Genomic DNA, 27,582 nt, shown 5'->3' with positions numbered 1-27,582 from the left:
TGGTGAAACGCTGCCACAATAAGTGTAATTTCTGGTTAAACGCTGCCACATTACGATTATTTTCTGGTGAAACGCTGCTGCAATACTATTATTTTCTGATGAAACACTTCCGCAATACATGTATTTTCTGGTTAAAGGCTGCCGCATTACGATAATTTTTTGGTGAAACACTGCTGTATTAGGATTATTTTCATGGGGGGGAGATGACCGGAGGGGGGGAGGAGGCGCCACAGGTTTTCTCGCCTGGAGTGACAAAATGGCTAGAGGTGCCCCTGGTGACACACACAGACTTCAGTCTGCCCAACTGCACATAGCAATACCCTTTCATAGCAATGTTACAACAGGGATTTAGCCAAATACTGTAACATTGCCCCTCCATGAGCAGCCTTTATATGCCTTCAGGAGCTGTGTATTCCAGACAAGAGTGGTGGAATCATGTAATCAACATTTATCATTATTTTTTATTTATATAGTGCCAACATCTTCCGTAGCGCTGTACAGTGTACAAAAAAACATACAATAATGAGGAGCATAGATAAATGAGAAATTCTACACACTGTACAATCAGGAGAAACAGTGACACAAGTACAGCTACATGCAATTAATGTGTAGTTTGAAAAACATGACCAATACTGATAAATGTTAATTTGATAAAAAGCACAGAAACAGGAAACTATAGGGGGGAGATCCCTGTCCTCGCAAGCTTACAATCTAAAAGGTGGTAAGGGGGAAAATACTGGGGGAGTAGATGAAGGGGTTAGCAGATGAGGCAGTGACCTGTAAATTCTAACTATAGCAATTTTTAACCTTTCTGCATGTACATGTACTACATTCTCCCAGGAAATCTCACCTGCTTAATAATCTTTTCACTCTGATACTGAAGTCAGCTAGCCTTTCTTCAAGAGTATAAAGACAACCTCATTATCAGAGGAGGCAAAGAAGCAACTTGACATGATGAAAAATGCAATAGAGAAAGGGCCAATGAAGCTGAACCACAACGTTCTGGACGGAGAGCCAAGTGCTGGATGTTGAGGAGTTAGGTAAAACTTTAGCTACAGGCTGGAATTTAGGTCTCTTTTGCTATTAGTATAACATTTGGACCTTTCTTGCCTCTTGAGTTAGCAGATCTTGGAGGGTTCTGCTGTAAAGTTGCACATGACTGCAAGGTGAAAACCATGGTTACTGAAGAAAGTCGACTCGCTAGTGGCTGAAAATATTGTAGGCAAATTTTACAGAGGGCAGTTGAGAGGCTCAGTTATCGTGATAGTGAATGTAAAGTATTTCAGATAGTCTCAAATCTGTGTTATTATTAAGGACTAGCAGTGTCAGCATGTGGGGATATACCGCCCCCAAACCCAGCGACAAAGAATACATCTGGCCCCACCCCAAATGAAAAAGCAATAGGTGGATGATTGGCACGTAGGGATAAATACCAGTGAACACACATGGCACCTCTGTATATGAGAAGTTCCAAAGTAAGGTGAGGTTAGTGAAGAAGTCATCCATAGCTCCCAACTGTCTCTTTTTCGGGACAGTCCTTCTTTGGGAACCCTGTCCCTCTGTCCTCCTCATTTGTTCCTCTTTCAGGACTTTGTCCTTCGTTCTATGTAAATGTATTAGAGTTCTCTACTAAAAATGTGTTTTATTGACTCTAAACTTTATTCCCATCCTTTAAATATATTACTAATTTTAAAATGTAAGTAGGAAGAAAAATGAACCAGGATAGAAAGGACCAGTGTGGTTTGAATTATAAAACAACATTTTTCTTATGAAATCTTTATGGTATGCGTGACTAAAGGTGTGACTATGGGGTGTGATGGGACGTGATCAGGGATGTGGCAGGGGCGTGACTTAAGTGTCCCTCTTTCTCATCTCAAAAAGTTGGGAGGTATAGTCATTGTAAAATTGCCTCATCTAAAAATCCCTGGAGTGCCAAAGGGCTTTGGAGTCAGAGTCGAGGAGTTGGAGCAATTTTGGGTACCTGGAGTCTGAGTTGGAAGTTTCAATAAACTGAGGAATCGAAGTCAGAAGATTTGTGTACCAAATCCATAGCCTTTGCGAAAATTAAACTAAGAAGTAAGAGTCGAGGAGTTGGAGCAATTTTGGGTTCCTGGAGTCGGAGTGGGTGGTTTCAAAAACTGAGGAGTCAGATGATTTTTGTACCGACTCCACAGCCCTGCGTGTGACCCCACACACACACCCAGTAACAAAAATCGAGGATGAATACTCTATATATGCACATTTTAAATCTGGTATTGTAAATAGTAAACCGGTGCACTACTTAACACAATCTTGATTAAGGACCCAGCATACAATACAGTTCAGCCCTAACATTAAAGGTCTAGAGGGCCTATAGCTTCTGTTTTTAAACATTTGTGTTTCAGATCATAACAGCATATCTTAATCTCTTCCCCTTTCAGGAAATTCGATCTTCTCCAATCCTGCAAACAAAATGCACCCCCTCTTCCAGCATGCACTTCCTTTATATGTGTACTGCATCTCGTACGTCCTTTTCCCGATTTTATGTGTATGAGCTGGTGTTTATAGGCCTGTTCCAATGCACTATATGGGTAGCCTTTAAAAGGTGAAAAACAGCTAACACCTGGTTTACAGCTATTTGTGGTTTTCCAGGCATTTACAGAATAGCCTGGCTATCTTCATGGTGACCAGAGCATTAAACGTATTGTACTAGGGCTTTAAATTAAGAAGTTCAATAAAACTGCAGCCATTTATTTTAAACAGAAACCTCAGTTCAAAAGATTGAATCCCAGGTAAAGGTTTACACGAAAATACCAAGCAACACAACTTATTTCATACAGAAATCAACAGAACAAACTTTAACATGTGAAAACCCTAAAATATCTCGTCTTAGCTGCTTCTTCAAGCCTGCTACCTACTCGCCTTATCAATCTCCAAGACTCCAACAAACCCCGGAGCTGCGCATTACAGTGCAAGTTGTATATCTAAATGGGAACATAAAACCTCTCAATTCCTCTCGTAAAATGGTATGTAATAAAGCTTTCCATTTCTACAGAAAAAAAACAAACACAACACACAAAACACATCACAAAGACTACATTTAAAGTGAACCAGTCCTGCGAATGTTGGAAATCAGAGGAAGCTGAACAGCAAAACCTTTTTCTTTTAAACATACCGGTAATAATAATTTTAACAGACAGCAGAAAAATTCATCCCCTTGATAAAAAAATTACAAAAAAACAGAACCCCTAAACTGCATGTGACAATTTAGAGGCAAATCAAATATTTTGTGCTCCATATGTACCAGAACTACCAAGATTAAAAGTGCTTTTTTTTCACTCCTGAGATCTGGGGAAAGGATAAGAAAGAAATTATACATACTTGGGGTTTCCTCCAGCCCTTTTCAGGCCAATCGCTCCCTCGCCGTCCTTCCGGGCCACCATGATCCTATGCTAGCTGCCCGCGGCATACTGCACATGTATGGCGCACCCCCATCGTGTTTTCATTGCCGGGAGTGTTCTGTGGGGACAGGAGGGCATTGGGCCGACTCACCCCGACTGGGGGATTTACCGGACGGCCTAGCAGAAGATTGAGGCAGCCCAGGAGGACAGTGAGGGAGCTATTGGCCTGAAGGGGGCTGGAGGAAGCCCCAGGTATGTATATGTAGGTATGTATGTATGTCACTAGTATTATAAATGCAAAGTTTGGATGTTTGTTAATCATGCAACAACAGCTGAACGGATTTGAATGAAATTTCGCACACACATAGTACATTACCTGAAATAACATATAGGATACTTTTTATCCCCATAATCAAAAAGTGGGCAGAGACAAATACAAATTTCACTGTAAACTGCAGCCATTCTTACAGTGTTAATGATAGGGTTCTCAAACTTGTTGGTCACTGGGTGACTGGGATTAATATTCAGAAAAGTGGGTGGAGCTTACACAAGCCAATCAAAATTCACCTATTGATTTTCAAGGGGAATATTTAATTGCGGTCATTCTTGCACTGTTAATAGCAAAAGCCTCAAACCTGGTACAGTTGGTCATTGGATGACTGGCATTCAAATTCAGAAAAGGGGGTGGAGCCAACAGCCAGATTTGTTTAATGTCAATGCAAATTATTGATGCCAAAGACCACAAACTCACACACTTGGTCGTTGAGTAATTGTGTGTTAAGGTTAGAAAAATTGGGCAGAGCCTACACATACTCTCGCATATATATATATATATACACACACACATATATACATATACATATATATACACACACAGACACATAGTCGGGTCCATATACAGTATATTGGGTCGTCAACACAATTCTATTATTTTTGCCTCTATACACAACCACATTGGATTTGAAATGAAACAAACACAATGGCCTCAATTCACTAAGCTTTAATCAAACACTATCGAACGTTTGATAATTTATCTCATGAGTAAAATCTAATTTTAAACTCAGTGTTAAAGATTTATCGAATGTTAAAGATTTATCGAATGTTAAAGATTTATCGAATGTTTTAGCGATAAAACGTTTAATAAATCTATAACATCTTAGTGAATTCAAAATTTTATTTTACTCATGAGGTAAATTATCAAAGGTTTGATTAAGTGTTTAATAAAGCTTAGTGAATTGAGGCCAATGTACTTTAACTGCAGACGGTAAGCTTTAATTTGAGGCCGTATTTACATCCAAATCAGGTGAATGGAGTAGGAATGACAACAATTTGCATATGTGCCTCCCACTTGTTAAAAGACCAAAAGTGATGGGACAGAATAATGATCATAAAGCAAACTTTCACTTTTCAATACTTGTTTGCAAATCTTTTACAGTCAATTACAGCCTGAAGTCTGGAACGCATAGACATCAACAGATTTCATCCCAAGGTGATGCTCTGCCAGGCCTCTAATGCAACAGACTTTAGTTCCTATACACATAGAAACACCTTCATAATTTTATTTTTTCAAAACTTTTTGCCTCCAGTACACCTATTTCAACAGAACATTTGTGTACCAGTGGCACCATTAAGCTCTGTACACATGCTTGAGGGAACCCTGACTGTCTGTCCCCTCTATGTGTTAGCAAGGGATCAGCCTGGTAGCTTGCATACGACGCAATGGAACTGCAGGTAATGTTGCCATATGCTCTCTGCGCAGGACAGTTCTACCAAAATTAGGAGAATACGCCAACATATGAGGAAAGAGGAACTCCCATGATGCATCACTAAGTAAATATGCAAAACATACCATATGTCCCTGAAAAGCTAAACACATCCAGACTGGCATGTTTATAGTGTGCCTTTAAACTCTTAATTTTACACAGCCATACTATTCCAACTTGCAAAAAAAGGTTTCTGGCTTAAATGGCCATCATCAGTGAAGACTTAAAAAAAGTATTACAGAGTACCGAGTTAAGTCATGATGAACCAGAACCACTATGATTTTGTAAAAAAAAAAAAACATGGATGACGGCGTAGTAGCAGCACAGTACTGCACTGTGTGAGAGGAAGCAGAAATTATAAATATATATATTTTATAGGATACTCACAAGTCAAAATACATTGTAGGTCAAGAGAAAGGAAAAAAAAAACTCAGTTACTTTGGATGAATGATTTATATATGACTCCTAGAATAGGCAGGAGATACCTGTTATCTAACACAAAGTCTTCATCTCAGCATGCCCGGTTAAGGTTTCTTTAGAATTCATTTACCGACAATGAAGTGACACGAAAGCATACAGTTTACCCGGAGATCACTAACAGTCTGATCTTGAACAAGATAAGACACTTCTGTAACACTGAATACACTCAGGTAGGACTTCAGCACTTACAAACACATATAAGGCACCCCTACCTAAAGAAACACACAGGACATTCCTCCACACTGAAGGTGTCCAAGAAAATTAGCGTGAAAATAATGAAATACAGAAATATGATCAGCATGCAATCCCGCCTGTCCGTCATTGTATGAAGCCCTGGCAATCCTCCATCAGAACGGCAATCTTACTTCTGAGACCTGTGCCATTATAAAACAATGACTAATGATGTAGCAAAATAATTGGGTTCAGAGAAAACCGACAGAGATCATTCTTTTCAAAATTATTGGTCAAATGAGTTTGTTACCTTGATAAATCATTACGCCAGACACTACCAGACAACTCTATTTCTAGGATTCTCAACAGTAAAAATGTTTTCTATGGCATGGCTAAAGCCAATAGGAATGGTCAATGAGATGCAAATAATTTTGAGTTGATGCAGCATTATGCAAATTTTGTATGCAAATATACACAGCTTGAAAATGAACCAATCAGATCCTGCTAAGGTCAATTTTGATTGGTCTATTTTCAAGCTGCATATATTTTCATACAAAATTTGCATAATCCTGTATAAACTTGAAATTATTTGCATCTCATTGACAAACCCTTATAGCCAACTGCAGAATGTTTGACTGCATTTCATTGGTGGGTGTTGGAGAAATGGGAGACCAAACAAAACATGTTTCCGCAAACCACGCACAGTGCTCATGCTGACCCCCGTCAGTGTGGAATACCATATTGAAGACCACTGAAAGGTTGGGTAGTTAGTGGTTGTGCCATTACAGTAGGATTGCACCTACCTGCAATGAGAATTTCTGCACAATAGGAGATTAAATTTAAACTACAGGTGATCCCAATACATACTAATATCCAACTGGATTTCAAACATATCAAAAGAATTTATTAGACAAAAATGCATAAACAACTTTAAAAACAGCATGAGGTGGCCATCCTGCCACACACATACTCACATGTCACACTATCACACCCACAGCCTATAACCCTGTCATTGCTGTTCAATGTCCACTGATAATGAGAGGAGAGAAAAGGGGGATATGGTGCACACTAATTCTTTGACTCTGCCACAATGGGGTGGTGAGTAAGAATTCCCACAAAGAATGGCTGTTGAATATGTAAGGAAACACTGGCAATGAGTAGTTCCAACAGATAACACTTCCAAGCAGGCAGAAAGCAGCAGTAGAGGACATGAAGTTTCACTTCAGCAGAAAGCTAGTAAGTGGCCAAACAATAGAACAATTGCAGCAAGCAGCCTCTATCAGCAGAGATTAATGCATAAAGCTCCGAATAAGCAGATAAGTGCAGATGAGTATCTCGCCATACCGCAGTCTTGTCAGATTGCTGTTTTAGATGTCCAGATGTAGGTGGTATGCCCAGCAGTTTGTGTGTCAAAGCGGTGCTTTGAATGTGGATGTCCACACTGGCAGTAGAAGTGATGGTGCCCCGAAAGGGGGATGGTATCAGGCACCTGTTGGCAAAAAGTCTCATGGGGGAGATGTGGCATATACACAGGCAGTCCGTGTATCTCACCCAGGGCCGGCCCTAGACTTTTTGCCGCCTGAGGCAATTTTTTAAAAAAAAATTGCCACCGCCGCCCCTCTCCCCCCCTCGGGGGGGGGGGGGGGGGCCGCTCTGGGGGGCCGCCGAGCTGGAGGGGTAGCTGGCAGGACGGGGGTATTGGGCCAGCGGCGGGGAGGGGGGTCGGACCCCCCCCCTCCCTCGCCTGGGTCCCCCGTCCTCCGCTCCCCTCCAGCCTAAATAGACGCAGCCGTATATGTAAGAGGCATGGGCGGGGAGGACACTCACCTCTTCCCAGCGTGCGTTCCACTGACGTCACTTCCTGCAGCGTTGCAGGAAGTGATGTCAGTGGAGCGCACGCTGGAGCGAGGAGGAGGTGAGTGTCTCCCCGCCCGTGCCTCTTACATATACGGCTGTGTCTATTTAGGCTGGAGGGGAGCGGAGGACGGGGGACCCAGGCGAGGGAGGGGGGGTCCGACCCCCCTCCCCGCCGCTGGCCCAATACCCCCGTCCTGCCAGCTACCCCTCCAGCTCGGCGGGCCGGCTCCCCGCACCCACGGACGGGCGGGTGCGGCCCCTGGAAATTTGCCGCCTGAGGCAAAAGTTTCACCCCGCCTCATGAGCGGGCCGGCCCTGATCTCACCCTATGCTGGTAGCATGTGGTCAGCAGTCATTCTCGAAACGGCTTGCTGTCCGCTGGGTCTGAGATTTGGATGGCCTATGCCAGGCCAGAGATTATTATTATTTTTTATTTGTATAGCGCCAACATATTCCGCAGCGCTTTACAAAGCACAATAAGACAACAAGGGGAACATAGATATACTAACAAATTGTAAAACAGAGTTCCAAGCAGCACAAATATTGTGACAAAAACAGTAAACATTAGGAGGAGGACCCTGCCCTTGCGAGCTTACAATCTAGTGGGTAGTGGGGGACACATTAGGTAAGGGGGTGAAAGATGGAGGAGACAGTGACCCTTTGCCTCTGATTACATTGTGTCAAATAAGTAAATAAGGGCTATAGAATGTTATAAGCTTGTCTGAAAAGGTGTGTTTTAAGAGTGCGTTTGAAGATGTCCAGGTTTGGAGCATGACGTACAGGCTGTGGAAGAGAGTTCCAGATAAGAGATGATGCTCGTGTAAAGTCTTGGATACGAGCATGAGAGGAGGTGATCAGCTTAGAGGCCAGGAGAATTTCTTGGGAGGAGCGGAGGTTGCGAGAGGGACAATATCTTGAGATTAGTGATGAGATGTATGGAGGGCACAACTCATGGAGGGCTTTGTATGTTAGAGTCAGGAATTTGAACTGGATCCTCTGGGTAATAGGTAACCAGTGGAGAGAACGGCATAGTGGGGCTGCATCGGAAGAGCATGTGGAGAGGTGAATGAGGCGGGCCGCTGAATTTAGAAGGGATTGGAGAGGTGCTAGCCTTTTTTTGTGGTAGCCCACAGTGCAGGGTGTTGCAGTAGTCTAGGCGGGAGATTATTAAGGCATGTACAAGCATCTTGGTGGCCTCTTGTGTGAGGAAGGGACGGATACGGAATATATTTTTGAGCTGGAAATAGCAGGTGGTGTAAGGCAATGTGAGGTTTAAAGGAGAGCTCTGAGTCGAGTATAACCCCCAAGCAGCGGGCCTTAGTGGTTGAGGTTATTGGGGTGTTGTCTACCGTTATGGTTGCAATTGGTGGAGGTGTAGATAGCGATGGTGGAAAAATCACAATTTCCGTTTTACTCATGTTAAGTTTGAGGAAGCGGGAGGACATAAATGCAGAAACGGCACGTAGACAGTCGGGGACTCTAGATAGTAGTGATGCCAGATCAGGAGCTGAGAGATAGATTTGGGTGTCATCCGCATAGAGGTGATACTGGAAGCCAAAAGCGTTAATTAGTTGTCCCAGGCCATTGGTGTAGACTGAGAAAAGAAGTGGCCCAAGAACAGAGCCTTGAGGAACACCAACAGACAGTGGGCGTGGGGAGGAATTGATGTTAGAGAAGGACACAGTGTAAGAGCGTCCAGAGAGATAAGAGGAGATCCAGGAATGTGCTTGTCCCTTGATTCCTAAAGATGACAGTGTCTGCAGAAGCAGAGCATGATCAACCGTGTCAAAGGCAGAGGAAAGGTCAAGGAGTATTAGAATGGAGAACTGGCCTTTGGATTTAGCTACCAGTAGGTCATTAGCAACTTTCGTGAGGACAGTTTCAGTGGAATGGTGTGTACGAAATCCAGATTGAAAGGGGTCAATTAAGGAATTGGTAGCGAGAAAGGCAGACAATTCTGAATGGATGTGACGTTCCAGCAGTTTAGAAGCAAAGGGGAGGAGTGAGACAGGCCGGTAATTGGATAGAGAAGCTGGATCAAGAGAGGGTTTTTTGATAAGTGGTGTGATAATAGCTTGTTTGAATAAGGAAGGAAAAGTGCCAGTGGAGATAGAAAGATTTAATAGAGTTGTTAGAGCGGGATTAAGGGAGGAGGAAAGCTGGGGGATTAGATGGGAGGGAATGGGGTCCAGGGCACAGGTAGTGAGATGAGCTTTGGAGAGTAGTGAGTAAAGACACTGTTCAGTGAGTGTGGTAAAAGATATTAGAGTGGGAGAGTGGTCTTGTGGATCAGGGGGAAGGCAGTTAGTAGTGGGCGAGGAAGCAGGCGGACAGAAGGAATCTATAGGTGATGGTTGAGCTGGTAAAAGTGGTTGCGTGTTGAAGCTATTACGTATTGCATCAATCTTGCTTGTAAAGTATGATGCAAAGTTGTCAGCTGACAGACATGTGGTGGGGGGAGGAGGTGGGGGACGAAGTAGGGAGTTAAAGGTGTTGAACAATTGTTTTGGGTTGTGGGACTGTGAGGAAATGAGTGAGGAGAAATAAGACTGCTTAGCAGAGGTGAGGGCATCCCTGAGCTCCTGCATAGTTTGTTTGTAGTGGTGGAAGTCCTCTATAGCAGTGCTCTTTCTCCAGCACCTTTCTGCCACCCTGGAGCGCCTTTTCAGCGGTTTGATTTGTTCAGTGAGCCAGGGCTGCCTGTTAGTTTGGCAGGGGCGGGTGGTGGTGAGTGGGGTAGCTGAGTTCATGGCAGAGGAGACTACACTAAATAAGTAACTGGATGCTGCCTCTGGGTCAGTGTAGGATGACAGAGTACTTAGAGGATGCAAGGCTTCAGTCAGGGCATTCAGATCCAGGTTGCGGTAGTTCCTGCGCATGACCGGATGGTGTAGTGTTGGAGGAGTTGATGGTAGAAAAGAATTGATTGAGAAGGTAAGAAGGTTGTGGTCTGAGAGGGCAAGTGGAGTGTTATGGAAGCTTGAAATAGAGCAGAGTAAAGACAAGGTCGAGAGTGTGGCCGTCTTTGTGGGTGGAAGTGGAGGACCATTGGGCGAGGTCAAACGAGGAGGTGAGAGAGTCCAGTTTGGTGGCAGAAGGGCAGTTAGTGTCGATGGGTATATTAAAATCTCCAATGATGATAGAGGGTATATCAGTGGAGAGGAACTGGAGAAGCCATGCTGAAAAGTAATCAATGAAAGTAGAGGCTGGACCTGGCGGGCGGTAGATAACAGCAATCTGAATGTGGTATGGAGAGTAGAGACGGACAGCATGAACTTCAAAGGATGAGAGTGAGAGTGCGGGCAGTGGTGTGAGTGGCTTAAATGAGCAGTGTTCAGAGAGGAGGATCCCCACCCCGCCTCCCTGTTTGTGGCCAGGTCTAGGGGCATGACTACATTTTAGTCCACCATGTGTTAGAGCAGCTGGAGACACCGTGTCTGATGGAGTTAGCCATGTCTCAGTGAGCCCCAGAAAGGTGAAAGTGTTGGAGATAAACATGTCATGAATGAAGGCCAGTTTATTACAGACTGAGCGGGAGTTCCATAGAGCCCCAGATATGGGGAGGAGAGAGCTAGGAAGAAGGGGGATATCAATAAGGTTGTAGGTGCTCTGGGAGGGGAGGTGGTGGGGGTTGTTATTGGTGGAATGAGTTGTAGTCTGAGTAGTGTGAGGTCTAGGAGTGGGCCCTGGGTTTGGTGATATGTCCCCAGAAGCCAGGAGTAGTAGTAGGCAGAGCAGAGAGATGTGGGGGTGAGACTGGTGTGTATGAAAGTTAGGTTTAGTGAGAGCATAGGAGGGGTAGTTTGAGCAGAGAAATAGGAATAGTTCATGGCTAGAGAGAAGGGGAGACGATAGCAGAGAGGGAGCAATGTGTATGGTGTTGCTGGCAGTGGGAGGATCAAGTGACATGTGAATTTTCAGGAGCAGAAGGCAAAATGAAGTGGTTGAGAGAACCATCTTATACATTCTGAAGTGCTATATAGGGAGATCGATAGCTGACAGCAGGAGGGTGGGGTATGTTTAGATACATGAATTGCAGAAACAGGCAAGCATATGGTGAAGCAGATAAAAAACAGTTGATTAGCAAACCATGTAACCGAAGTGCAGAGTCTCCTGGCAGTTCCTTCTGTTCCCTTCTGGTTCAATTCTGGTCTAATTTGGGTCTTTTGCTGTGCACTTCAAATCATACACATCTGACTACAGTCATATCTGACTTAGAAACTAGATTAAATAGACAGCAGAAGGGATGGAGGTGTGTGCTGGAATGAGGATCAGGTGTGAATGGCCAGGCATGGGCTGTGGGAGGCTAGGTCAGTCTACAGACATGCAAATTATGACTAATTAATTAAGCACACATTGCAGCATAAGGCCTGATTACAGAGATGACCTGTAAGGTGTGGCAGCAGCTGGATTGTCAGTGGCCGTGAGGTTCGGGTGGCGGTACCATAGAAATAGCGCAGAATGCTGCCATGCAATTATAATGGGCCCGATGCAATTCACTTTTTCTCTTAAGTTTTCTCCTGGGAGATAATTTTTCATCTTCTGTTTCAAATAATGTTTAGACTCTGCAATTTAAAAAAATACCAAAATGCAGGTGAAAAAGTACTGCCAAAATTATACACTTAAATTCTTTCTTAATATTAATTTAACTTGATTGCAGTCATATGAGTAAGATATCCAATCCCAGAACCAAAATATGCCTAATTCGGCATATTTTGGTTCTGGGATTGGATATCTTACTCATATGACTGCAATCAAATTAAATTGATATTTATGTAGAATTAAAAGACTGATGCTGTTCCTTTATAAAAAAAAAACCCTTATGGACTGTTTTGTATGTATCCTAGTATAGAGTGGGGTGGAACCGCTTGGATACTTTTTTATCTGTCCTTTATAAAATAATACTCTTGCCTTCTGGTGGCTTATAAGGCATTTTATTTATCATGTGAAAATATCCCCTAGGAGAAAAAGTAAACTGGATTGGGTCCTTAGTTTTTTTTTCTACGGCCCGGTTCACATCTGCGTTTTATTGTGGAGCCAGCCGTACGGATCCGGCCATCTGGATCCGGGAAAACGGTCCGTTTTTACAGCCAGTGTGCTGTAAAACGTCCATTTTCCATAGGTTCTTATTGTGCTGCGAAATCTTCGGTTTCCGTTCCGCTGAGCAAAATGGTCTGGAAAATGCTGCATTTTTTTGTCCGTTCAGTGGAACAGACAACGGAACCGTAAGGTCGGGTCCATTGGCAAAAGCTAATGTGAACCGAGCATTACAGGGAGTGCAGAATTATTAGGCAAATGAGTATTTTGATCACATCATCCTCTTTATGCATGTTGTCTTACTCCAAGCTGTATAGGCTCGAAAGTCTACTACCAATTAAGCATATTAGGTGATGTGCATCTCTGTAATGAAAAGGGGTGTGGTCTAATGACATCAACACCCTATATCAGGTGTGCATAATTATTAGGCAACTTCCTTTCCTTTGGCAAAATGGGTCAAAAGAAGGACTTGACAGGCTCAGAAAAGTCAAAAATAGTGAGATATCTTGCAGAGGGATGCAGCACTCTTAAATTTGCAAAGCTTCTGAAGCGTGATCATCGAACAATCAAGCGTTTCATTCAAAATAGTCAACAGGGTCGCAAGAAGCGCGTGGAAAAACCAAGGCGCAAAATAACTGCCCATGAACTGAGAAAAGTCAAGCGTGCAGCTGCCAAGATGCCACTTGCCACCAGTTTGGCCATATTTCAGAACTGCAACATCACTGGAGTGCCCAAAAGAACAAGGTGTGCAATACTCAGAGACATGGCCAAGGTAAGGAAGGCTGAAAGACGACCACCACTGAACAAGACACACAAGCTGAAACGTCAAGACTGGGCCAAGAAATATCTCAAGACTGATTTTTCTAAGGTTTTATGGACTGATAAAATGAGAGGGAGTCTTGATTGGCCAGATGGACGGGCCTGTGGCTGGATTGGTAAAGGGCAGAGAGCTCCAGTCCGACTCAGATGCCAGCAAGGTGGAGGTGGAGTACTGGTTTGGGCTGGTATCATCAAAGATGAGCTTGTGGGGCCTTTTCGGGATGAGGATGGAGTCAAGCTCAACTCCCAGTCCTACTGCCAGTTTCTGGAAGACACCTTCTTCAAGCAGTGGTACAGGAAGAAGTCTGCATCCTTCAAGAAAAACATGATTTTCATGCAGGACAATGCTCCATCACACGCGTCCAAGTACTCCACAGCGTGGCTGGCAAGAAAGGGTATAAAAGAAGAAAAACTAATGACATGACCTCCTTGTTCACCAGATCTGACCCCCATTGAGAACCTGTGGTCCATCATAAAATGTGAGATTTACAAGGAGGGAAAACAGTACACCTCTCTGAACAGTGTCTGGGAGGCTGTGGTTGCTGCTGCACGCAATGTTGATAGTGAACAGAATCCATGGATGGCAGGCTTTTGAGTGTCCTTGCAAGGTGGCTATATTGGTCACTGATTTGTTTTTGTTTTGTTTTTGAATGTCAGAAATGTATATTTGTGAATGTTGAGATGTTATATTGGTTTCACTGGTAAAAAAATAAATGATTTAAATGGGTATATATTTGTTTTTTGTTAAGTTGGCTAATAATTATGCACAGTAATAGTCACCTGCACACACATATATCCCCCTAAAATAGCTAAAACTAAAAACAAACTAAAAACTACTTTCAAAAATATTCAGCTTTGATATTAATGAGTTTTTGGGTTCATTGAGAACATGGTTGTTGTTCAATAATAAAATTATTCCTCAAAAATACAACTTGCCTAATAATTCTGCACTCCCTGTACAGTTGATTTCTGCTGCCTAACTTTTTGCTTACATGGATGCTACCTTGTAATGAGCATAATGAGTATTTTCTATGTCTAGCATATAATTGCACTAATCATGCACCAAAATAAATTCAGAGATAAATATAAAACTGCTGTATAAAAGATAAATCACCCATAAGGTCCCATTTCTACTAAGTGCAAATATCCATTGGGAAAATTTGCATTAGTCCAAAAACATTGCAATTTCAATGGAATGGTTTCCATTGAAATCATTTTTTATAGTCCATTCTGAAGTGAAAAAATGGTATGGCAGGGTAATTAATTTTGCGGACATTTCAATGCAGCAAATCAAAATAATACTCAGTGGTTTGCATAGCCCCTGTATTCATGCCTCATAGTGTTGGGGTATGTTCTTAATGAGGAAATGGATGGTATCCTGGGGGATCTCCTCCCAGATCTGGACCAGGGCATCACTGAGCTCTTGGACAGCCAACTCGGTGGCGTCAGACTGATTAAGACACATTGAGGTGTTCTATGGCTCTGAAAGTGCAGGGGCAATTAATAGTATCAAATTCTTCATACTCCAGGAACTGAATGCATACACTTGCAACACAAGGCCAGGCTTTGTGGTGCATCAGGAAGAATCTAGGACCCACTGCACCAGTGTATGGTCTGCCAATATGTCCAAATACCTAATGGCAGTCAAGGAGCCACAATCTATCTTGTAGAGGCCTTTGTACCCCTTCATGGATATACCTCCCCAGACCAAAACTGACTCAGGAACAAATTGGTCACACAGAATGATGTTACAGGCAGCATTATGTTGTTTAGAACAAAGAAGGTTGCAGCAGGTTGGCCCTGCAGTTATAGAACTATAGCATTGAGCCGTGCACTGATGACTGGTCTGCGAACATGTGTCCTATCAAATAGATGCCAACAGCGTGCTCTAGCGTAAAGTCTTGCAAACTGACATTAAGTAGAAGGAGGAAAGCTGGCATTGCTGCAAAGCGTGAACTATTTATTGGATATAGTTGTGCATCAAATTTGCAATAAAACATCACCAAGTGAAGGCAGGTAACATACCATTTAGATAATCAGAGGCACATGGTGTAGCGGTGGGTGCTGGGTACAAAGAAAGCCTGACGGCCGTTTCGCACAATGCTGTGCTTCTACGGAGGTTGTGTACAGCCTTGTGCAAAACGACTATCAGGCTTTCTTTGTACCCAGCACCCACCGCTACACCATGTGCCTCTGATTGTCTAAATGGTATGTTACCTGCCTTTACTTGGTTATGTTTTATTGCACATTTGATGCACAACTATATCGAATAAAGAGTTCACGCTTTGCAGCAGTGCCAGCTTTCCTCCTCCTACTTAATGTCAGCATTATGTTCTTGATGGCTTTAGAAGACACTTTCAGATCTGTCACATGTGCTCAGACTAAACCTTATTTCAGCTGTGAAAAGCACAGATTGCTAGTGGCAGACCTGCCAATTCTGGTATTCTATGGCAAATGCTAATCGTGCTCTATGGCACTGGGCAGTGAGTTCTGGTACCCTATGGCAAATGCTAATCCAGCTCCATGGCACTGGGGAGCTAGTACCACAGGCTACCCTCAAAGTTTGTTTTTAATTGTTTGGTCCAGATAAATATCCCCGAGGTTTCATTAACTTCATGCCATACTCTGATTAAAGGTGTAATATTTTTTTTTAGCATTTTCCCCGATATCCCAAACACTCCTCTATCAGCCCTTGATATTATGTCTGTTGCTTTTATGTCTGTTGTCATGACAACATTGTCTTTTAATTGGTTTTATGCAGTAGTTTGTTGTCAATTTCTAAGGTTGAATTTATTTTTGGAGCCAAGTAAAGTATTTTGGTAAATTATTAATGCAGCTATAGATATCATACTTCTCATGTACTTCTCTTGTGTTTAGTACTGATATAGGATATCGGTTACAAGTAAAAACTAGGTTCAAAGTATCTAAAAAGTTATAGTTATACAGGCAACAAGAAGAGAAGAGTACAATGGTCTGCTTACAGAAATATCTTGGAGAGGAGAAAGAAACCTTAGAAGTGAAATCATTAGGGCCCTTTTACACTTGCAGGTAATTCTTGTGTTTCATTACCTTCTTTTAACGTAAGGGACCACAAAAGCAATGAAAGTCTATGGAGACTTTCACGCTTATTACGGTCCGTGGTGGTGCGATGGAAGCATCTGAGCAGACGCAAGAGCAGCAGCAGGTTGGGAGACGCACGTAGTGGAGACGACACATGTAGTGGAAACAGCACGTTGGGAGACACACGTAGTGGAAATGACGGAGTGCGGTGTATAGCAACGCCCACCAATGTGAATTCCAGTGACATACTTCCGGCCCAGCAGGAAGTACATCACTGAGCAGGGGGCGGCACTATACCACAACGCAAAAAAAACTCACTCCTAGGACCTTGAGGCAGAATGTACCAACAGAGTCATATGAGTGAGTTTTTTTGTGTTGCGGTGCAATGCAGCAGGAGCATGCCAACGCAAAAAAGCATGTACAAAACTGTCCTGAAATACCAATGTCTGAAATTTGGCATATATTGATGTAAATTATTCTGGAGGAGCACAGACTTTCCACCCCCCCCCCCCATAAAAAAAGACTACATATTTAAGAAAAAAAATACATAAATAGTTACCTTAGAGACTAAACTTTTTTTTTAATATGTATGTCAATTATGGGTTTGTATTTAGTGATGGACGCAAAACTAAAAAAATGCACCTTTCATTTCAAAATAAATATTGGAGCCATACACTGTACTAGGGAAATATTTTAAACGTTGAAATAACCGGGACAAATGGTCAAATAAAATGTGTGTGTTTTATCCATAGTAGAACATTTTATATAAAACTATAATGGCCGAAACCTGAAAAATAGTTAATTTTTTCAATTTTTTTTCGTATTATTCCTGTTAAAATCCATTTACAATAAAATAATTCTTACTATAAGCTTAATTGGTGGCGAAAAAACCCAACATCAGAACCACCAAGCACAGAATCACCCACTGTCTCCATACCTCCACCATCATGATCCTAGCACAGGCTGTCAACTTGTCAATTGATCACAGGTGAAAGCCTGTTAGCTTGGTGTGTAGAGGAGAAGGTGATTAGGTACACCTGATTGAGTTTACAAGCCTGTCTTAATGGAAAGGGCCATGTACATTCCTGAATTCTTAACCATTACAGGAGAATAAGAAAAGTAAAATGCAACTGTACATACATGTTTATCCGAATATGTCACATGTCAGTTCAGATACCTTTTAATGCTTTACAGTACTGGCCATTACCTACCAGGAATGTAACTGAACAGGAGACATGGATCAAACAAACAAAAAATGTTTTCCAGAAATTTCACATTTTTTTTAACCCTTTCCAATACTTTTTGTGATCGCCCACGTGCCGGCAAGCATTTTTTTTCTGCTATGCATGGAGGATATGGATAATCTCTAAGAACTGAGCAGTGGAGTTCCTGTGTAGTCTCTACCCCCTTGCACTAGTGTGAGGAGGCGACCCAGCATCAGCGATAGAGAAGAAAGGGGGGGGGGGGTTGGGAGTACCAGCTCATGTGCCATAGCTTCAACCCCATTGCACATGTGATTACAATATTATGCAGCACAGCGTGGTGCTGACGGGGATCATAGTGTGGGACTGAGTCTGACACTTGATCCAAATAGCCTGGACACATAGAACAAAGATACTGGGTCTCTACCTGGATTTAAGGTCAGCTGGCCAATTTTATTCCAAGTGCCAGAGTGCAGAGGGCTCTTGCACTTGCAATAAAATTGGCCAGCTGGCCTTAAATCCAGGTAGAGACCCAGCATCTTTGTTCTATGTGTGGAAGTAACCCTTTGGTGGATGAGGGGCTTTGCTGGTTGACTCCCTGGTGCTGTTAAAGATTGGGTTGCAGCATTGGGATAACTGTATTCCAAATAGCCTGGATGCCATGCTGGACTAACTGTGGTGGCGGCACAGGCAGCCCAAATGAGCTCAGATAATAATTATATTTTGTGGCGCAGTGGTGGAGCACGTGGCCGGCAATGATCAGCACTTTGATCTTAAGGGGCCGATGCTGTGCTGGACTAGAGCCGGCAATGGCACCCTTGAAGCAGCCATATTTTTCTGTGTTGGACTATGTGCAATATTAGAGCTGAATTGGAAAATGTCAATCGCGAACATAGTCCGACACACAGTTGGAAAGGGTTAAACATTACATTATGTAATTGCAAACTTCCTGTTCTTTCATGTGGCTATACTCTGCCAAATAAACCAAACAAGTGGGGCAGAGAACAGTAAGGAGAGAAGAAAAAGGTGAAAAATCTTAAGGAAATCATGAACACTTCTTCCACCCAAATCCTGTGCCAACTTAATTAGCTCATCATGAAACCGGACTCTTGTTTCCAAAGGATGGCTCTACGGTTTCCCGAGAAATTAAAAGGGGAGGCTTAATGATTTAATGATGATGTGCACCGATTCACCCGTGGAGGACCGGGTTAAGTTTCCTGTGCACGGTACATGCCTGGTTTGGTTTAGAGATCACTGACGGTACCAATTTAACATTTAATTATGGGGATGATTTGGGACACAATGAGAGACACAGGTGGGTGGTGGCCACATGTCTCAGGGAAGGAAAGGGAATGTGCAGACTTTAGTAGGAGATCTCAATTGCCTCAACTTACCCAACACACACAAACTGTAAAGTGATTAATGCAGCCTGAATAGGGGCTCTGGTTACAGTGTAACACACACCTTCCACGCACCTCTGTCTTACTTAACAGCCAGTCCTTCAAATGAGTCTGTAGCAACTGCAGTAATTACTTGTCTGTCTGCACCATTTACATACCAGCAACCAGCAAGAAGAATTAACTGCTTTTTGGCATCATCTCCAAGTACTGATATAGAAACACAGAGAATACTGCATAAAAGGTAAAACACGGTCCAAACAAAACAACCTCACAGTCTTGTTTGGGCTCTTTCAACTCATGGGGCATGTTAAACTGCATGATGAGAGGCAGCAAGCATAGCATAAGAGAATCAAAGTGAGGTCCTACACTAAAATTAACAGGCTTTGCATCAGGATGCTTAAAAAAGCACTAACTGGACAACCATTTGCTGCACAAGACACTGAATGACTATTTTTATGGGAGCAGGGAACTGACAGCCCATGTTAATCAGTGAGCTCATTCATCTCTAACGCTGAATGCGGGGGTGGGGGGGGGGGGGGTGTTGAGATTTAACAACATCCAGAATTGTTAAGCAAACCGTGCATTTTCTGAATTGCAATCATGAGTGAAAAAAATGTTTACTGTAAAAATACTACCTAGAGATTCAATGTCTAAGGGCCCGTTTTCCCGTTAGCTGGCGAGCGCTTGCGCTTTTTAAAGCATTAGTGCAATACAAACTAGATGGCCATGATCTCACTGTCTCGATTGCCGCCGATCGCAACCCATTCACAGCAACCGCAAAACGCGCTACATGCAGCATTTTACTGCGATTGTAAAGCGATCATGATTAGCATGCTAAAAAGCACCAATTGTGGTGTACAGCAATTTTACCGCAATAATTGTGGTAAAATCACCAGCGCAAAATGCTAGCACTAGCGTTTTGTGATTCTAAGTGAGAACAGGCTAAGCGCTAGTGATTTGAAAAGCTCCTGCTAATGCAATGCTATGGGTGATTTTTATAAAATCACATCGCTCAAGTGAGAACACCCACACAGCATCACATAAGCAAGACCTTTCAAAATCACAAGCGCTTAGAAAAAGCTATTTCAGTGTGAACCCATCCTTACACAGACATGCAAAAGTAGCTTTAGCAGGACTTACAAAATTGTAACCCAGAGATAATCTGAAATGTTGAAGCAGTCACGTAGTAAATTAACGTGTGGTAAATATGCATTTTATGGAGCCTCTTCTGAGCCTCTATAGGTCCTCAAAGTATAGCTGACTCTTTGGAGATGAGAATGGGGGGGGGGGGGGGACAAATCGTGGTATATTGGTGTATTGTATTGAAACATCCATTTCAATTCATTTGTATTCATCTTCCCAAGCCATCTGTCTGGCCAACAAATCAGAGAGATCTCTCAGGTTGTAGTGGAGGTGTATTAAATAGTGGAGTTCGTTCCTGGAATTGTCAAGCAACCTAAGGGGTGGGGTTTAAGGATTATATCACTATTGTGTACTTTTAGAAAATCATGCAATTGTGAAATTGAGGTACTTCTGATAAAGATATAATAGAAATCATCCTTAGTAGGAAATTTCTGTTACAACGCTTCATTTAATCTTTTACCCACTGTCCCTCCTGCAGACACTGGTTTCAGCATCAGTTCAATGTCGTTCTTGTACCTCACACAGTGCTGTCTTGTCTCCCACTATGGTTACAAAGCCACTAGTAAAACAGCCTCCTGCCCAAGAAATGCACAATGTTCAACAGGGCATGATACCCATCATCCCCTAATGGTCCCGTCAGGTCACTACCACTGGTCCCTCAAATGCAGGGTGCACAAGCATGCTACAAAAGGGTTACTGTAACTTTCTCTCCATCTTTCTGCTGCCTGGCAGGTGTCCTCCGAACACGCTACTGCACCTTCTGGGTCTCACTGCTGTTACAGTCTTGCCACAATAAATCTGAATATCAGTGGTGGACAGCAGAGCCCACAGCATGATTGGATCATTGATGCAGCAGGGTGAGCAAAAAAAGACACTGTGGAGGAAGAACATCAGGAGCTGAACTCTTGGAACCAGGAAAGGAAGTTAAAGTAATCCCTCACCACCATGTTCCTCACCAGATACTGTGGTGAGAAACCATCAGTGGGGGTGGGGAGTTTACCCGTGGGGAGGGGTCTTGAGTCAAAGGATTACTGGGGAAGAGGGGTAATAATCAGTAGCTGATGAACCAGTGAGTGTGGGGGGAGGGGGATGGGGGGGGGGGGTGTTCCACTGCTTACTCTTTTGCATGAACTCAAATTTAGACAGCGTAGGAAAGTGGCATAGTGGATAGTGCTCTCGCCTTGGGCCCTGGTTCAAATCCCAGGCAGCGCACCATCTGTACGGAGTTTGTTCTTCTAGTGTTTGCGTGGGTTTCCTCCGGGCACTTCGATTCCCTCACACATCCCAAAGACAAACAGAACTGGCTTCCCCGAAAATTGTCCCTAGACTACAGTGGACATTACTATGGTAGGGATTAGATTCTTAATTGTCTTCTCAGGGACAGCAAGTGACAAATCCATACACCAGTACTCTGTAAAGAGCTGTGGAAGATGTCAGCACTATATAAATAATAAATAATAAGAGAAAAAAAAAACCTTGATTTACAGTATATGCTGGTATATAAGTAGACTGGCATCGCTTTGGTTTTGTGTCTTCCAAATTCAAAGGTCTGAGAAACACATTTGCTAAAACATCAAAATTACCAAAACAAAATGATTTGACAAATTCCGGAGACTTGCTGCACTCAAGAAAGGCCAGGAGAGGAAAAATGGTAAGGTATGTATTTCAATTGTACGCTTCCTTGTTTGGCCAGAGAGAGCGTATATTTACTTCTTTCCAAATGACACTGCAGTAATTTAATTTGAGCGATTCATCTTCAAGTGCCTCTCCAGAATGTTTCCCTTTATAATAACTTGAAATGGTACAACATTTATCCAGAGGAGCAGTTCAGGTTGGAGCTTATTATTTCATTCCAATTTCTTTACAGAACAATCTACATTAACGGAATTAGAGGAGAAAAAAGAAAAAGTGTCTCGGCAGAGCTTTACAGTGTCAGATGTGCTTGCATAGCCCCTGGGACTTTTGTTGCGCAAACATTTTAAATGGGCCTTTTTATTTTGCGTGACGCTTAAGTATGCAAGGAAAAAAAAAACAACAACTCACAAAGCCCTTTCATCAGCCTGTTTCTAATTAAACTGGTGCCGGTAACTGGTTGCCTAAGTTTTAATCAGTTTCAATCACCTATTGATCTGCATACAGAAGCTAAGCAAAAATCATCTGAGTAAGAGATGGTTTGGGAATAGCTGGAGCTGAGATCAGACCCAGCGGCCTTGGAAAATAAGTCCTGTTTTAAGCATCCGATAAAGAAGCTGTTCAGCACGGCGGCCCAAGACTCAGCGCAGAATGACTTTAACTAACCAGCAGAAATTTATCATCTTCAGCCAAAATCAATGTGCTGATCAATCCCTCCCCCAACACGGCCGTCTGCAGGGACTGGCTGGCAATTTAGGGAAATTACACCATGTAAATGCTTGTGCTTTTAATTGAACCATTTCATCAAGACGCCTTCCTCAGGCCGACCCTCCATCTATCTGCCCTGTATCAGGCAGTTTGTCTTGCGAGATCTACACTGCAGGCAGTGCAGGCTGAGGGGGGCAAAGTGCTGAAACATCGACAAAGCTTATACCTGCAGCAAACCAATGCAGACGGGAGGAAGCAGGCACAGGGAACACCATAAAGAGAAAGTCAAGGAGAGAGAAACAGACTTCATAAACTTCATATAGAGAGATTTTATAAGATGTTCTGAAATGTTTTTTTTTTTATAAGATGGTTCTGAAAAAGGTTTAAAGAGAAACTCAAGTCTAACAGAAAAAAAATGTACAATTTGGCTGCATTGTTATCTGAACACAGCCCTGGAGCAGCTATTCTTTTTTATCATGACGAAGAAAAGGCTAACAGGCAGATCTGTACCTGGTTCTGAAAGGTTGTACCTGTATTCACTGTACTACTGATTAAGCTGGCCATACACTTCTAGATTTCCACCCAGTGATCCAAAACAATCGATTCCTTTCTGGAATGTATGGATTCAGAAGGAAATGATTCCTACCATACACGGCACATCCATTTCCAATACATTCCAGCAGGAAATTTATTGAAAAACGATCAAACTGCAGAGGTGTACTGATCGATGCAGTGCAAAACTATAGGCCATCGATCTGCCAATGCTCTTGCCCTGCCTCCCATCAACGATACACACTTCCAAACTATTGGCCATACCTTCGATCCTGCCAATAGTCAATAAATGATCATTCTTTCGATTGTTTTGTCAATCATAATGTGTAAATGATTCTTTTAGTCTGATCAGATAGCTGATGATTTCCCCTTCATTGGTGGGCTCAAATAATTGTTTCCGATGTATCGCAATGATCAGATGGTTGATCGTTTGTGAAATTGGATCATTAATGGGCACATTTACAGAAACACTTCATGACACATTGCTGGATTTTGCATTCAGAATTTTTTTTTAACATACCCCATCATAGTCTTGGTCTTTTTTTTTTCTATTGTATTCTAATGGACCCCATACATCTAGCGATGTATGGGCAGATTGACAACCAGAAAGAAATGTTGGCTGCCCATACATCACAGGCCCATTCCTGATCGATTTCAGCATGAAATCTTTTAGGAACTGGCCTTGTCACACCGCCTCCGCCTACTACTCCCCGTTCCACCAAATGTGCCCCTCTTGTGCTTGTGCATTCACATCTCACCTGCTCCAGTGACTGTCCAGTTGCTACCCGTCTTGTTTGGTGCTTCTCCATGAGCACAGCCATCACACGCAGCCACCATATGGTTGCTGCGTACAAGGGCAAACCCAGGATTTTCAGGGGGGTGGAATTCCTGAAAGTTCTCCCTCAGCCATGCACAATACAGTATAATAATTTGGTAGGGCACCATGCTGGGTACACATAATGCGATTTCCTGTTCTACTGACAGGATCTGACAAATATTTCCTAAATGACAATGGGATCGATCAGGAGCAGTTTGGATACAGATAACAATGAGGACAGACGACATTGCTAATGAAAGTTAAAGTGACGCTGCTGCTCCATCCAAAGTCAACTGTAGCCGGGAAGAAAAGGCGGTGAGGAGGCACATAGTGCAGCCAGCAGCACGCTAAGCTGTGAGCTGCAGGATACCTGAAGATACTCTGGTGTCTCAACATGTGCCTGTCCCCAGACACTGCACCGGCCCTGGTCTGAGGGGGGATTCTGGGCAGCTGTAATCCCCCCCCCCTGCGTTTGCCTATGTCATATAGCACGTGGTGTGTGTCATGTCATACACACCTGGCAGCAGAGAAGTAGCGGACCTGGAGCAGCTAGACCGCCACAGCAGCTGAAGCAGATGAGATTGTAATGCACGGTCACTGAGGGTGGGGTGTATGGGGGTTAAGAAATGGTGACATATTTACATATGGTGGGGGGCCGCGGCTGGAGGGTTCCATCCCATTTGTCACATTATCGCATATCGTTATCACCATGCATCCGATCGACAATGTCAGCATGAGATTTCCAAGCATGCTTGATTGATACATTCCACCAATTTCGGTCGAATCGTCAATCGGGCATACTTATTTGGGTACACTGCAGGTTAGGAGATTATTTTTTTATTTAGCATATCCCCCTTGAAAGAAAATGATGGATGTGTAGTGTGGCCATTTCAGGGAGACCCGATTCCTTCACATTTCAAGAGGATTGAAACCCTTGCTATGGGTACCAAATACTACTGCAATATTAGCCTATGTGATTAAATAACAAATACGGCAACACCTCCTCAAAAGCATGCTTAGCACACACACCGTCACGAGTTGATCCCGAATAACAGTTTACAGGGTTGGACAAATCCCAGTAGTCAGAGCTTCTTAAAAATTCACAGCTGGCACCTTTAAAGAGGAACTCCAGTGAAAATAATGTAATAAAAAAAATGCTTCATTTTTACAATTATGAATAAATGATTTAGTGAGGAGAACGCCAGCATATACCACTAAGGCTGCATCTGAAATGACCACCAGCTCAGTGTGTAGCACCTATATAGACTTTCTACACACTTCGCATTCAATTCAGATACAAATCATATCCAAATCTGCTACTACTTATCATGCAAACAGGAAACTCAGGAGGAGGGGCTGGGAGCAGCTAACCTGACAGTTACATAGTTACAAAGTTAAGGAAAGGCGGGGGGGGGGGGGGGGGGGGAAGGCTGCGCATCCCTAAACACATGCTGCAATTGAATGGTTAATCGCACAGGCATACACCGCCTCTGCCAGACTGAAAAATGCATGCCCTGCATCCAAGACAAGTGCTAGCATTTATTAAACTAGGAGGTACTTTAGCTTCCAATATGGTTTGCATGCAAAGTATATTATACTAGACACTTGCGCCACGGTGAGGCAGACCTCCGGGCAAGTGACCTAACCTAAATTTAAAACCTCGGGAGCAGCTAAGCAGAAAAAATTTGTAACTTATATTTGGTAGAACAGCAAGGAGAACGCCAGCGCATACCACTTAGTCAGTGTTTGGCCATTGTAAAAGCTTTTCTCTCCCTGATTTACATTCTCACATTTATCACATAGTGACATTTTTACTGCTGGCTGTAAAGTAGCTGCTGCTTGCTTTTTTGGCAGTTGGAAACAGCTGTAAACAGCTATTTCCCACAATGCAACTAGGTTCACAGAGCAACAGGAAACTGCCAGGACCATGGTCCTCACAGTTTCCTGTGGGAGGGGTTTCACCACAAAATCAGCTATACAGACCCCCCTGATGATCCGTTTGTGAAAAAGAATAGACTACTGATTGGGGTGAAGTTCAATTCTTGGTCATGGTTTTAAGTCTTCCTCCAACTGTTGTAAGTGGAGCCAACTCCTAAAAATTCCTCCTAGTTCAATGCACTTAGGGTAGGAATGAGCTTAAAATAACTCTGAAATGAAAACTATAAAAAAATTAAAAAAAAGGCGAATTTGCGATAATTCAGGTTGGAGTGAGCTTGAGATGTCTCCCAGTGCATCACTGCTGAATATATGCAAACTAACCATTGTTACCCTTAGAAGCTAAACACACTTCCAGAACCACTGTTATTAGGAGGGTAATATTACCAATGGGTCTCATTCAACAGTATCCAAACTCAATGAAAAAGAGATATGATACTACAGACGTTGTGATACAACAGCTCACAACACACCGTTTGCCTCAGGACCTTTGGTCTTTAATACTTCAAACTACAACTACAGTATCATTCTTAAACTTACTGCCTGCAAGAAAGCAAAGAAGAATCAATTTTAGACTAATTTCCAGTGGATGAATGCATGAGAAACATATGTACAACTGACATTCAACTGCTGACCTGTGTTGCTTCATTTAAATGGATGGCTATGTGGCTGCATTCAGTGGTTTTCAAAGTTTCTGCAAGGTGGCTGTCAGTATGAAACTGCTACACATCGGCATTTAGTAATTCTTATGGCTGCAACTATGCATTAAACTATAATGTTTGTTGCAGAAAACTGTGGCAATACAGCTGCATACCATTTATATGTATGTGGTTGAGAGCAGCTGTCAATCTAGACACTGGCACAGTTAAGAGCATTCTTTAGCTGCCCTTAGTTCCTCTTGAAAGAGGGATTGTCAGCCACAAAATCAAATTCCATTTACCCACTGCTCTGTGTTTATTATGCAGCCTGCAGCCATACCCTGCATTGCAAGCATCCCAATATATTCAGAAAAGTTTCTGCTGTAATAAATGTTCTCTCAGTCAGACTAGCTCTATTTGTTACATTGCCGACGAGAAGGAAACCTGTCATCTCCCCTCCCACATTCCTTCTCCTCACTGACTGGCTGAGGGCAGTTCAGAGTGACACAAGGCTGAAATCTGATCTTGCTGTGCTCATATTTACAAAGCAAGCTAGCGACGACAGACAGATTCCAGGAGAAAAAAAAAGTAAGGGAGGAAATGCCATCAGCGTTGGCTTCAGTAAGAGGGAATCAAAAATGGCAAATGCCTGAAACAGAATTCTCTTTATTATATAAAATTCACTGAAATCAAAACTAGGACAGTACTATACATCTGCTATGTAGGTAGAGCTAGTAGTTATGTGTTTTTTTTTCCCTGGAAGAGTACTGCTTAAAAAAGCGATAAAACATTGTATTGGGCTGTCCCAGTAGGCTGGCCCAGTAGCAAGCTGGTAACATTCATCCATGGTCAAGCAGCAGTGACCACCGCTTATCCTTCCCTATAAAAGCCTGCAGCAGGTTTTCCCTTCAAATGATAAGAAAGCATTACTGCTGCTTGGCCACAGGTGGATTTTCTCAGCTTCCAGCCAGCCCAGTCCAACACTGAG

General features: G+C 42.9%; 1 protein-coding gene across 2 annotated transcripts in view; it reads right to left on the bottom strand.

Annotated features, from left to right (window-relative positions):
* The window catches only part of MAP2K5 (mitogen-activated protein kinase kinase 5), a 221,107-nt gene that overhangs the window by 119,420 nt on the left and 74,105 nt on the right, over window positions 1–27,582 (bottom strand). The window lies entirely within an intron of this gene.

The sequence above is a fragment of the Hyperolius riggenbachi genome, chromosome 3 (assembly GCF_040937935.1).
Source record: "Hyperolius riggenbachi isolate aHypRig1 chromosome 3, aHypRig1.pri, whole genome shotgun sequence".
Classification (NCBI taxonomy): Eukaryota; Metazoa; Chordata; class Amphibia; order Anura; family Hyperoliidae; genus Hyperolius; species Hyperolius riggenbachi.
The sequence above is the reverse complement of the archived record's forward strand: the minus strand, read 5'-3'. Positions and strand labels throughout refer to the sequence as shown.